General features: G+C 40.4%; 1 protein-coding gene across 4 annotated transcripts in view; it reads right to left on the bottom strand.

The window, feature by feature from the left end:
• REPS2 (RALBP1 associated Eps domain containing 2) overlaps positions 1-12,917 on the bottom strand; it is a 328,460-nt gene that overhangs the window by 314,875 nt on the left and 668 nt on the right. The window lies entirely within an intron of this gene.

Genomic DNA, 12,917 nt, shown 5'->3' on the forward strand with positions numbered 1-12,917 from the left:
CTCTGTCAAATAAATAAATTAAAAATCTTAAAAAAAAAAAAACCTAGGGGTGCCCGGATGGCTCAATTGGTTGGGTGTCTGACTCTTGATTTTGGCTCAGGTTGTGATCTCAGGGCTGTGAGATCCAGCCTCGAGTGAGCGGAGACAGAGAATCTTAAGCAGGATCCAAACCCGGGGAGTTTGCTTCTCCCTCTGCCTCTCCTGCTCCCCCTGCTTGTGCTCTGGAATGCACTCTTTCTCTGTCAAATAAATAAGTAAAATCTTTTTTAAAAAAGAACAAAAGTGGGTATGTATTTAAAAAAAAAAAGATTCTCTCCCTCTACCTTTGCCCCTCCCCCCAGCTTGCACTCTCCCTCTCTAAAAAAAAAAGAATCTAAGACATTCCACATGGTAAATTTCACGCACTTTGCTTCCAGTGCCATCTCTTAGTAACAAGACTCAAAGTTACCAGAGTGTAGGCAAAGGAGAGGAATTAAAGCATTTTAAAACAATTTTAAAAGAATCCTAAAGGAGAAAAAAAACTCAAAAAGCAAGCACACCAAACATCTCCAGGGTCAAAAACCTATTCATGTAAAATCATCTGTTTTTCACAAGACTGACCCTGAACTAAGGGATAAACAAAGAGATTATTGCATTACATATGTTCTTTTGAAGGCATCAGGGCAAACATTACACATTTAAGAAAGCCTGCTTTAAAAAAAAAAGCAAAAACAATTCTTAATTGCTGGCATTTATGGGATTTACTTCAATTAGTCAGGAAATTAACACAGGTGAAACATTTAATTACCCCCAGGAGGCTGAACAAAGCTATTTTTCTGTAAACCAATGGCAAAGTGTTACAAATGAATTAAGTCAAAGCAAACGTTTACTACTAACCTAAATTAAATAGCCTCTCCTGGTCCTGAATTAAATTATGAGGAGAGCTGAGTTTCTCCAGTCTGTTAAAAATCACGTTTCCTTCAGGTTCGTGTTCTAGCCCGTCTCTGAAGTAGAGAGAACAGTGGTAAATAAAACAGGCCCAAAGTCAGCTGGCATGTGCCCCCCAGGGGCTCTCTGGAATGAAGCTGAGCAGAGAGGGCCAGACAGGAAGGTCAGGAGCAGGGAGAGTTGAGCAGGGACTGCAGGGCGAAGTCCTGGTGGAAGGAGCGGAGCTTTCATTCTCTCATTCTCTCTGGCCTTCCTTCCCCCTCGCAGGGCTGCCTGGAGGGGGAGGGACCACCGCAGCCTTAGGGAATCGCATTCCTGCCGCAGAGTTGCCAGCACTGCTGCTGCCAGTCTGACTTTGGAAACGGTCAACTATGAAGTAGGGAAGTTCCTAGTCCAGACACCTCACAACTCTTCAGAGCACGGCCTCTTAAATATTTCTGTGCTATGCCCCTTACCCTTTGGTAGTCTGCATGGACCTCTTCTCAGAATACTGTTTTTAAATGCATAACATGAAACACTTAAAATAGACAGGATTATAAAAGAAACATACAGAAATATAGCTATCAAAATATTAAAAAGCAAATTTGTGGTAGTAAGGCATGTGTTTGAATATGCATTACTACCTGTAATAATTATGATTTTTAAAAATCCTATTTCTACAGGTGATGAAATCACAGGTACTACTACTACTACTACTGTGGTTTGTTCCCTATATACACAATAGAAGGAAATGCTTGATTTCAGTTAGGGGTTGGTACAAACAAAAACGGATCTTTTTCCACATCTAAATTCACAGACCCCTGAAATGGACCCAGGCCTGCTTTAGAGTATTCCGGGCAGGAGTGGACATGCAGGGCATTCATATTTGCTTTTCCACTTCTTTTCCTGCCTCCTACTAGTTAAGAGGAAAAACAAATTGCCTAAAGACTAAAACTGAAAATAATACATAAGATAATATACTTGCCAGTTCTACTTGGCATAAGAAAATGAATTACGCATGAAAATGTATTTTTAAAAGATAAAGAAATTTTAAATGAGTGGGTGAGCAAAAACATCTATATTATCTGGCCCCAAAAAAGATAGAGTAATTTTCTGCTTCAGAAAACTCTGGAAGGCAAGTGTGGTACAAGGTTCCTAAGCTGACACATACCACCAATAATTCTCTCTTTGCTTTTGAATAATCCTCTCCCCTTCAGTGCAGACAAAACCTGTGACTTGCTTCTATATATAAGGCAGGATATGGCAAAGGCAACAGGGTGTCACTCCTCTAAGCCAACTGGAGAGAGAGAATCTCCTTAAAGAAGCCAACAGCCATATTATGAACTGCCTATGAAAAGAGCCACGTGGCGGGGAACTGCAGGTGGTCTCTAGTAGCTGAGAGCTTCAGTCCTAAACTCACGAGGAACAGAATTCTACTAACAATGACATGAGCTTGGAAGAAGTCCCCGAGCTCCACAAAGAAATGCCACCCAGCCAATGCCTTGATTTCAGCCTTGTGAAACCCTGACCTGCAGACCCAGTTAAGCCATGTCAGGACTCCCGACCCAAAGGAACAATAAGATAATAAATGTGCTGTTTTAAGCTGCAATTTAAATTTATGCGAAGTCATTATAGAGCAATAGATAATTCATGCAGTAACCAGTACAGGGGGTGAACAACCATCCCAATTTGCCTGCTACTGTCCTGCTTTGAAAACGGAATCTCATGCCCCAGGAAACCCCACAGGCCTGAGCAACCCAGGCTGGTTACTATGATCTGAATGTGTCCCCCCCACAAAATATGTCTGTTGAAATTCTAATGCCCAATGTGATGGTATTAGGAGGCAGGGCCTTTGGAAGATACTTAGGTCATGAGGGTAGAGCCCTCACGAATGGGACTGAATGCCTTATAAAGAGGCTCCAGAGAGAACCCTAGCCCTTTCCATCATTTAAGGCCACAGCAAGAAGGTGCCAGCTATGAACCAGGAAAGGGGCCCCTCACCAGAAGGCAAACATGCTGGCACCATGATCTTGGACTACCAGCCTCCAGAACTGTGGGCAGTAAATTTCCATGGTTTATAAGCCACCCAGTCTGTGGAATTTGTTATAGCAGCCCAAACGGACTTAGGTGCCCACCAAAAAACATGTACTAAAGAAGAGAATGATGTAAATACAAAATCTTAGATACTTGCCTTTATGAAACAAAGAGAAAATTTGAAAAAAAAAAAAAAACCTGGAAAGGAACCAAACCCTCTTTAAAAAGTTACTGATAATTAGTGAAACAACTCAAAATTTCCTCACAACCAATTTTCCATACCCTTAAAGTAGGACAGTTCCCAGTTATGCATGTGAAACTAGGTCAATATTCAAATCCATCTTGCATTTTTTTAAGCAATCTCTAACCCAACTCAGGGCTTGAACTCACGACCTCAAGATCATGAGTCACATGCTCCACCGACTGAACCAGCCAGGCGCCCCCATCTTGTATTTCTAGTCTTCACTTTTGTTACCTTTTCATTCTCCCTATTGGTTTACCCATTCTAAATGAGTCTCAAATATCGTTATCTTTAAGACTGCAAATAGCTCGATCATGTGGAACCATCATTGTCTTGCCATCTGACCAAAAGCCAAAGATACCTTTTCTGCCTATATTAAACCCCTCCGTGTTCCCATCTCCTCTGACCACTCCCAGGTTCCTTCTTTAAAGATAAACCCCATGAATTGTGTGATGTCAGAGACTTGGAGGGTAGGGTACAAAAGTGAGAACACAGATGGAACAGAACTGATCACATGGGCACTGATGGTTGTTGAGCATGGATGGCAAGCACAGAGGAGTTTAATGTATTATTCCATCTACTTGTTTAAGATTTCCCATTTAAAAAAAGATGAGGGGGGGCGCCTGGGTGGCTCAGTCGTTAAGCGTCTGCCTTCAGCTCAGGTCACGATCCCAGGGTGATGGGCATTAAGGAGGGCACATGATGTGATGAACACCATCATATTATGTTATATGGGCATTATATGCAACTGATGAATTGCTGAACACTACATCTGAATGATGTACTATGTGTTGGCTAATTGAATTTAAATTTTAAAAAATGTAAGAAAATAAATGTCAAGATGGTGACATTCATTCACAGGCTGCACCAGAAATTAAAAAAAAAAAAAAAGATGAGGGGGAAAAAAAACAAGCCTATGAAAGCCCAATCAATTAACTCTAAGGTCCTCTAACACTTCAAGAATATCAGTGTGTGGGGCGCCTGGGTGGCTCAGTCGTTGGGCGTCTGCCTTCGGCTCAGGTCATGGTCCCAGGGTCCTGGGATCGAGCTCCGCATCGGGCTCCCTGCTCCGCAGGAAGCCTGCTTCTCCCTCTCCCACTCCCCTTGCTTGTGTTCCCTCTTTCACTGTGTCTCTGTCAAATAAATAAATAAAATCTTTAAAAAAAAAAAAGAATATCAGTGTGCATTTTGCTACCTATAAAGGAGCTTTTAATATTTGTACACATTTAGCACAGTCCCCCAGTCATGTGACATTCTATGCAAATAAAAATGCCACCTTTCCTCAGGCATAAAGGCCTCTACAACACCATAATGAGTCACTATAACAATAGGTAATGAAGTTTTTTTTTAAAGATTTTTTTTATTTATTTATTTGACAGAGAGAGACAAAGCAAGAGAAGGAACACAAGCAGGAGGAGTGGGAGAGGGAGAAGCAGGCCTCCCACCAAGCAGGGAGCCCGACGCAGGGCTTGACCCTGGGATCATGACCAGAACCAAAGGCAGACGCCCAACGACTGAGCCACCCAGGCGCCCCGGTAATGATTTTTAAAAAGGAAACATAAATGAACTAGAGCTACATGTGTCAACAAAGATGAATCTCAAAAACATAATAATGAGAGGAAAAGCAAGTTGCAGGTTACAGAGTACAATACTCCTAATTTTAAGTTGAAAAGTCATACGGGGGTGCCTGGGTGGCTCAGTTGGTTAAGGGTCTGCCTTCAGCTAGGGTCATGATCCCAGGGTCCTGGGATTGAGCCCCGTGTTGGGCTCTACTCAGCAGAGAGCCTGTTTCTCCTTCTGCCCCTTCGCCTACTTGCACTCTCTCTTTCTCTCTCTCTGTCAAATAAATAAAATCTTTAAAAAGTTGAAAAGCCATACAAAACAATATATTGTTTTAGTGACATATATATACACACACACACTATACAGATAGATACACACGATATCTACAGGTATAGTAAACGTATTAACATTTTTTTCGTTTTTGTTTTGTTTTGTTTTTAAAGATTTTATTTATTTGTCAGAGAGAGAGAGAGAGAGAGCGAGCGAGAGAGAGAACACAAGCAGGGGAAGCAGCAGGCAGAGGGAGAAGCAGGCTCCCTGCTGAGCAAGGAGCCCCATGTGGGACTTGACGCCGGGACCCTGGGATCATGACCTGAGCCAAAGGCAGACACTTAACTGAGCCACTCAGGCGTCCCATTTTTTTCAATTCATGCACAGCAAATTCAGGACAGCAGTAACCTCTGGGGTTGGAAGGAAAGAGAATGGGACCAGAGAAGGAGATCACAGGAAACCTTCACACTGAAAGAACTGTTGTACTTATTTGTTGGGTAACCCTCTAAGTTTTGCACACCTGAAGTATTTTTGTTATAAAAGAGTCAACAAGTAACTCTTATGCAAATGTCCCTCTTTTAACCACAGAACGGTTTGGCTCTGGAACTTCCTATATCTGCTGGCATTCTTTCTTTTTTATAAAAAAAGAACACTATCTTAAACAGCAAATATCCTTTCTTACTGTTTTAGAGGCAAAATGCCTCTATCTCCTTAACGTCTATGCTACAAAGGGATATGATATAAAGATGTAAAAGCAGAAAACTGCCTTATTTGCATTTTTAAAAAACAGTTCCGGCTAACAACCTAACAATGGGGAAAGTTCACAAGAATTTTGTCTTTTACCTATAGTTTTCTTTAATGATTAAACAGTTGCTTCAATGAATTACAAGAAAACCTTTAAATAGGACTTCTTCCCAAAGGTGAGTCCATGCACAGGGCACCTGGGTAGCTCAGTCAGTTGAGCCTCAGACTCTTATTTTTTTTTTAATTTATTTATTGGGGCGCCTGGGTGGCTCAGTCAGTTAAGCAGCTGCCTTCGGCTCAGGTCATGATCTCATGAGGGTCCTGGGATCGAGCCCCGCATCGGGCTCTCATCTCAGTCTGCTTCTCCCTCTCCCTGTGATCTCTCTCGCTTTCTAAGAAATAAATAAAATCTTTAAAAAAAAAATGAAGATTTTATTTATTTGAGAGCGAGAGAGCACGCACACGCGGGAGGGGCAGAAGGAGAGGGAGAAAGAATCTCAGACTCTGTGCTAAGTGGGGAGCCTGACGCAGGGCTCAATCTCACAACCCTGAGATCAGGACCTGAACCAAAAACCAAGAGTCGGGCGCCTGGGTGGCTCAGTTGTTAAACGACTGCCTTCGGCTCAGGTCATGATCCTGGAGTCCCTGGATCAAGTCCTGCATCGGGCTCCCTGCTCAGCAGGGAGTCTGCTTCTCCTTCTGACCCTCCCTCCTCTCGTGTGCTCTCTCTCTAATAAATAAATAAAATCTTTAAAAAAATAAAAAAATAAAAGCAATTTGCCTACCTTTAAAAAAAAAAAAAAAAAACAAGAGTCAGACCCTTAACTGACTGCACCACCCAGATGCCCTGAGCAACTGACTCTTTTTTTTAATTTTTTAAGATTTACTTATTTATTTTAGAGAAAGGGAGCGAATGAGCACGGGCAGGCGTGGAGGGAGAGGGAGAGAGCAACTTCAGCAGACTCCTCGCTGAATTCAGAGCCCCACTTCAGGCTGATCTCATGACCCCCGAGATCATGACCTGTGCCAAAACCAAGAGTGGGACGCCCAACCGACCACCACCCAGCCCCCCACCCCTCTCCACCCCCCCACCCAACTCCTGATTTTGCCTACAGTGGTGATCTCAGGGTCCTGGGATTGAGCCCCCACATTCTCTGCACTCAGCAGGGAGTCTGCTTGAGAGTCTCTCTGCCCTCCCCCCACCCCGTATGCTCTCTCTAAAATAAATACATCTTTAAAAAAACAAAAATATGATTCTGTGCACAGGAATTTTTAAAATATCCCTGCTTCGGGGCGCCTGGGTGGCTCAGTTGGTTAAGCGACTGCCTTCGGCTCAGGTCATGATCCTGGAGTCCCGGGATCGAGTCCCGCATCGGGCTCCCTGCTCAGCGGGGAGTCTGCTTCTCCCTCTAACCCTCCCCCCTCTCATGTGCTCTCTCTCTCTCTCTCTCATTCTCACTCTTTCAAAATAAATAAATAAATCTTTAAAAAATAATAATAATAAAATAAAATAAAATAAAATAAAATATCCCTGCTTCTGCTTTGTTCTGCTTCTAGCAGCTTTGTTTTACTTCTTTACCTCAATCACAGCTGCTTAAACAATCGGACATTTATTGGCTTTTTTCCAATTCAATGATTTCCCCTGATATTACAGAATCAGCAGTGTTTTATAGCTATGCCCCTTAATGTCTAAGAGTTAACCATCAAGTCAGAGAAAGACAAACACCATATGATCTCATTTACATGTGGAATCTAAAAACAAAAAACTTGAACTCATAAATATAGAGGACAGATAGGTGGGGGAGAGATGGGTGAAAGTGATCAAAAGTTACAAACTTCCAGTTATAAAATAAGTAAGTCATGGGGATTTAATGTACAGCATGGAGACTATAGTTAATACCATACTATATATTTGAAAGTTGCTAAGAGAGTATATATTTGAAAGTTGCTAAGAGAGTATATCATAAAACTTCTGATCACACGAAAAAAATGTTTAACTATGTATGGTGACAGATGCAGACTTACTGTGGTGATCATTTCACAAAATATACAAATACCAAATCATTATGTTGTATACCTGAAACTAGTATGTTACATGTTAATCATATCCCAATTAAAAAGCAGACTATTTCAAAATAAAAGGAGTTGATTCTCATAAAAACTAAAACAAATTATGACTACTTCAAATATGCACAGCATTCCCAGAGACTAACACAACATCCTAAAAGACAAATATTATAAATAAGTCTATATAGTTTAATTCATTACATCAAATGCAAAACTTGCTAGTTTAAGGTAGATATTTTATTTCTAGAGGTTATATTCCTCTTTTTTGTTTTTTTAAGTAAGCTGTATACCCATCATGGGGCTTGAACTCACGACCCCTTTATCAAGAGTCATGTGCTCTACCAACTGAGCCAGCCAGGTACCCCCCTGGAGGTTATATTCCAAATTGTTTCTTACTCAAATCAACTGAAGAATAAAAAAATTTGCACTGGAATGTAAACTCCATGAAGACAGGGATTTGTCTGATTCATAGTTGTAACCTCAGCATCTAGAACTGTCCATTATGAGCAATAGAAACTCAAATGCATGTCAAACCCAACCTGATTCCCACCACACCACCTTATGCCTTCTAGTAAAATGATGGCCTTTGAACACCAATGAAATACTTTACAACCTGAGAAACCAATCACTAACATTTGTAGTTCTTTGTCTTAAAATGAAAACTATGTTTCTCAGACATTTATATTTTCTTTTTCTAATGTAAAGGGTTTTGTTCTACCATTTTTCACCTAGTACTAGAATCCCGCTTTTAAAATAAATCAGCAAATGAAGATAAATACTCTAAAAATAGGACCAAAAGACCTTTTTAAAATAGGCTATTATGATGCATTAAAATTTATAATGGGGAATAAACATATGACATGATTTTCAACATCATGTCATTAGGGAACTGCAAATTAAAACAACGAGATATCAATCACTACGTTCCTATGGTCAAAATAAAAAACACTGATATCATTAAATGCTGGTGAGTATATGGAGCAACATGAACTCTCATGCACTGCTGAGGGGACTGCAAAATGGTACAGCCACTTTGGAAGACAATTTGGCAGTTTCCTACAAAACTGAAGACACTCTTACTATATGATCCAGCAATCACACCTTGGTATTTACACAAAGGAACTGAAAACTTAAGTCCACACAAAAATCTGCACACAGATGTTTACAGCAACTTGATCTATAACTGCCAAAACTTGAAAGTAATCAAGATGTCCTCCAGTTCATGAATGGATAAATAAATTGTGGTACATCCAAACAATGGAGTATTATTCAGCACTAAAAAGAAATGAGCCATCAAGCTATGAAAAGACATGGAGTTATCTTAAATGCATATTATTAATGAAAGAGGCCAATGTGAAAAGATTACGTACTGTGTTTTTCTAACTATATGACATTCTAAAAAAGGCAAAACTGTGGAGACAGTAAAAAGATCAGTGGTTGCCTGCGGTTGGGGGTAAGTGGAAGGGATGACTATGCAGAGCACAGAGGATTTTTAGGTCAGTGAAACTATTCTGTATGATATTTTAATGGTAAATACATGTCATTATACATTTGTCCAAACCCATACAATGGTCAACACCAAGAGTGAACCATAATGTAAACTGGGGACTTGGGATAATTATGATATATCAATGTAGGTTCATCAATTGTAGCAAATGTATCACTCTGGAAGGGAGTATTCCTTTTTTTTTAAGATTTTATTTATTTATTTGATAGAGAGACACAGCGAGAGAGGGAACACAAGCAGGGGGAGTGGGAGAGGGAGAAGCAGGCTTCCCGTGGAGCAGGGAGCCCAATGCAGGGCTCAATCCCAGGACCCTGGGCTCATGACCTGAGCCAAAGGCAGACACTTAATGACTGAACTACCCAGGCGCCCCTGGAAGGGAGTATTCCTAATGGGGGAGGCTGTATATGTGTGTGGCGAGGGGAGTATATGGGAACACTATGCACCTTTCCTTCAATTTTGCTATTAACCTAAAACTGCTCTAAAAAAATCAAGTCTTGGGTGCCTGGGTGGCTCAGTTGGTTAAGCGACTGCCTTTGGCTCAGGTCATGATCCTGGAGTCCCAGGATCAAGTCCCGCTTCTCCCTCCGACCCTCCCCCCTTAGTGCTCTCTCTCTCTCATTCTCTCTCTCTGAAATAAATTAAATTAAATTAAAAATTAAGTCTTAATAAATTTTTTTTAAAAAAAAACCTTGGAATGTACAACACCAAGAGTGAACCCTAGTGCAAACTCTGGACTTTGGGTAATAATGATATGTCAATGTCAATGTCAACTATAACAAATGTACCAGTCTGGTGGGGGATGTTGATAATGGAGGAGGCTGGCATGTGTGCCGGTAGGGGATCTATGGGAATTTTCTGTACCTTCCCCATAATTTTGCTGTGAACATAAAACTGCTCTGAAAAAAATTAAATCTATTAAAAAATATATATACACATTTCAACAGAAAAAAAAATCCATAACTTCATGACAAAGTAACAGACATAGTAGCTTATTTTTTACTGCAAGGAGGAGAAAAATTAAGTATTTTTGTAAAACATTTACTCTAGGTAAGATTTTCGCCCTGCTTGAAATGTCATGGTAATCTTAATTATATGCTTATTAAGAAAAAAAAATCTGGCTGTTACCATAGAAATTACCAGGGATGGTTAGTGCCTCCATGATTTGGGCAGTTATACCTGTTGGGTCACTTAATTCTGAACTTACAGGTTCCTGTTCAACAGGGAAAGGCTAAAAATGTCTACATTTGTTTTAAAGAATGGCTAATACACTCATGGGGAAATGCAAATTGAGGTAAATGGAGCATGCACTCACATCAAGATACAACACGCCACGCCACACCACTCCCCACTAAAATGGTTGGCAAAAATTAGGTGGCTGCTGACTGCTAGCTTTGTGTGAATCTCTTCTGATCACATTTCCCTGTCCAGGATGCCTCTGATGTTCATTTTTGCCTGTTATGAAGAATACTGGATTATTGCAATTATATTAAGTTAACGGGGAAGGATGTATTTTATTTTGCTGGGCTGAGTAAGAAAGCTTAAAGCTCTGAGACATTTACTCTAAGCAATCTTCTAGGCATGTCTCCCTTTGCCAACATCTGAAGCAGTCTCCAGTTCCAACTGGACATCAAGAATATAAACTCACTCATGCAAATGTACTGTGCCTTGGGTTCTTTCTAAATCATATATACTTGAAGGGAGCATGGATTCTAACACCAGGAAAGTCCCCTCCCCAATTCCTTAGGAGTGGTGAACCAACATATTCACATTTAATATGCCCACTTTCTCTTATCACACTCCATGTATTACTGACTACAAATAAGCCTTAGCAGGTGCCCACCTGCCATTTACTTGCTGTGTGGCACCAGTCACTTATTCCTTTTTCAGTTGAGAAGTTGCAACAGCATTTAATAAATTTATATGATTGGGAATATTCTGAGGGCCTCAAGTAATGGCCATGGTTTGTGTTTTAAGACACTGACTTTCTGTCTACCTCGTTCAGCTCAACCACGGAACAGCAATTGCAGAACTTTCTACATACAAAGGACTTCTTAAGGGCTAAACAGCCATGCTAAGTTCTATGAATACTCATTACATTTTCAGAAATCCCTTTTAAAAGGTGAAAGATTACAGAGTGGCTAAAGTCATGCTCACAAACACACAGGCATATGCATGTTCCAGCAGTATAAAGCACAGTCTTAAGTGGTAAGAAAAAAATAAAGAACCTACAAACACAGTGACATTGCAAGTGAGCCATAAAACCCTCACTAATCCTCTAGAACTAGATTTTAAAATACCACTCCCCACTCTAAATATTCAATTGATGTTAACTTTCATACTAACTATTGCTTTTAAGAAAAGCTTCATTTCCATGCACCCCTATGTTTATAGTTTATAGCAACATTCTTCACAACAGCCAAGATATGGAAGCAACCCAAATGTTATTTATTTATATATATAATATATATATAATATATAAAGAAATATTATTCAACCATCAAAAAGAATGAAATCTTGCCATTTGCAATGATATGGATGGAGCCAGAGTATAATGCTTAGCAAAATAAGTCAGTCAGAGAAAGACAAATACCGTATGATTTCACTCATATGTGGAATTTAAGAAACAAAACAAGCAAAGGGAAAAGAGACAAATCAAGAAACAGACTCTTAATTACAGAGAACCAACTGGTGGTTACCAGAGGGGAGGAGGTGGGGGGATGGGTGAAATATGTGATGGGGATTAAAGAGTGCACTCGCCCTGATGAGTACAGGATGATGTATGGAAGTACTGAATTACTATATTGTACACCTGAAACTAATATAACACTGTATGTTAACTGGAAATAAAATTAAAACTTAAAAAAATAATTTTAAAAAGCTTCATTTCATGTTTTGGGCCTGATATTAAGAATCTTATCAACATGAAAGCCTGGTGATATCAAAAGACGATGCTTATCAAGTAGTCTTTCTCCAAGCTCCAAGGAAAGCACAAAACAAAAACAGCATGCGCTGTGGATCACTCCCTCCTCCTTTTCCAGGTATGGAGCAGCTAAAAGGAGGTGACACACATTACTTTCCAGTTCTATTTCAAGTCCAAGTAATAAGACGGGAAACTACAGCTGTCTCCTATGGTGGATGTCTGGGTCTATCTCTAGCACGAAACAGTAAGCTTGGCTTTGCCCTGACATACATCCTCTTGCAGCTCTTTGTCCCTGCTCTGCAACTTGTTAAGGCTTTCCAATTTAATACCAATATTCAGAAATATGTTAGTGAGCAAATACATATAGTAGATATATATATCTAGACAGATAGACTGATTACATGGATATAGGGCGGACAATATTCAATTCTGGGCCCCTGGCTATACATACATACATACATACATACATACATATACACACACACGCACACTTCAAGTTCAAATCCCAGCAAGGCACCCTGAGCGCCTATCCCTTTCCACCCACCCAAGAGAGGTAAAGGCAGGAGCAGCGAGCAGAGGTTAAACCAGACACCAGCCAAAACAAACACCATTTCCAGAACAAGGCAAACTTTGGGTCCGGACGGCTGCAGAGCCCCAGCGATGGC

This window comes from Callorhinus ursinus, unplaced genomic scaffold (assembly GCF_003265705.2).
Source record: "Callorhinus ursinus isolate GAN/ISIS: 27379988/994484 unplaced genomic scaffold, GSC_fseal_2.0 scaffold16, whole genome shotgun sequence".
In the NCBI taxonomy this organism is placed as follows: Eukaryota; Metazoa; Chordata; class Mammalia; order Carnivora; family Otariidae; genus Callorhinus; species Callorhinus ursinus.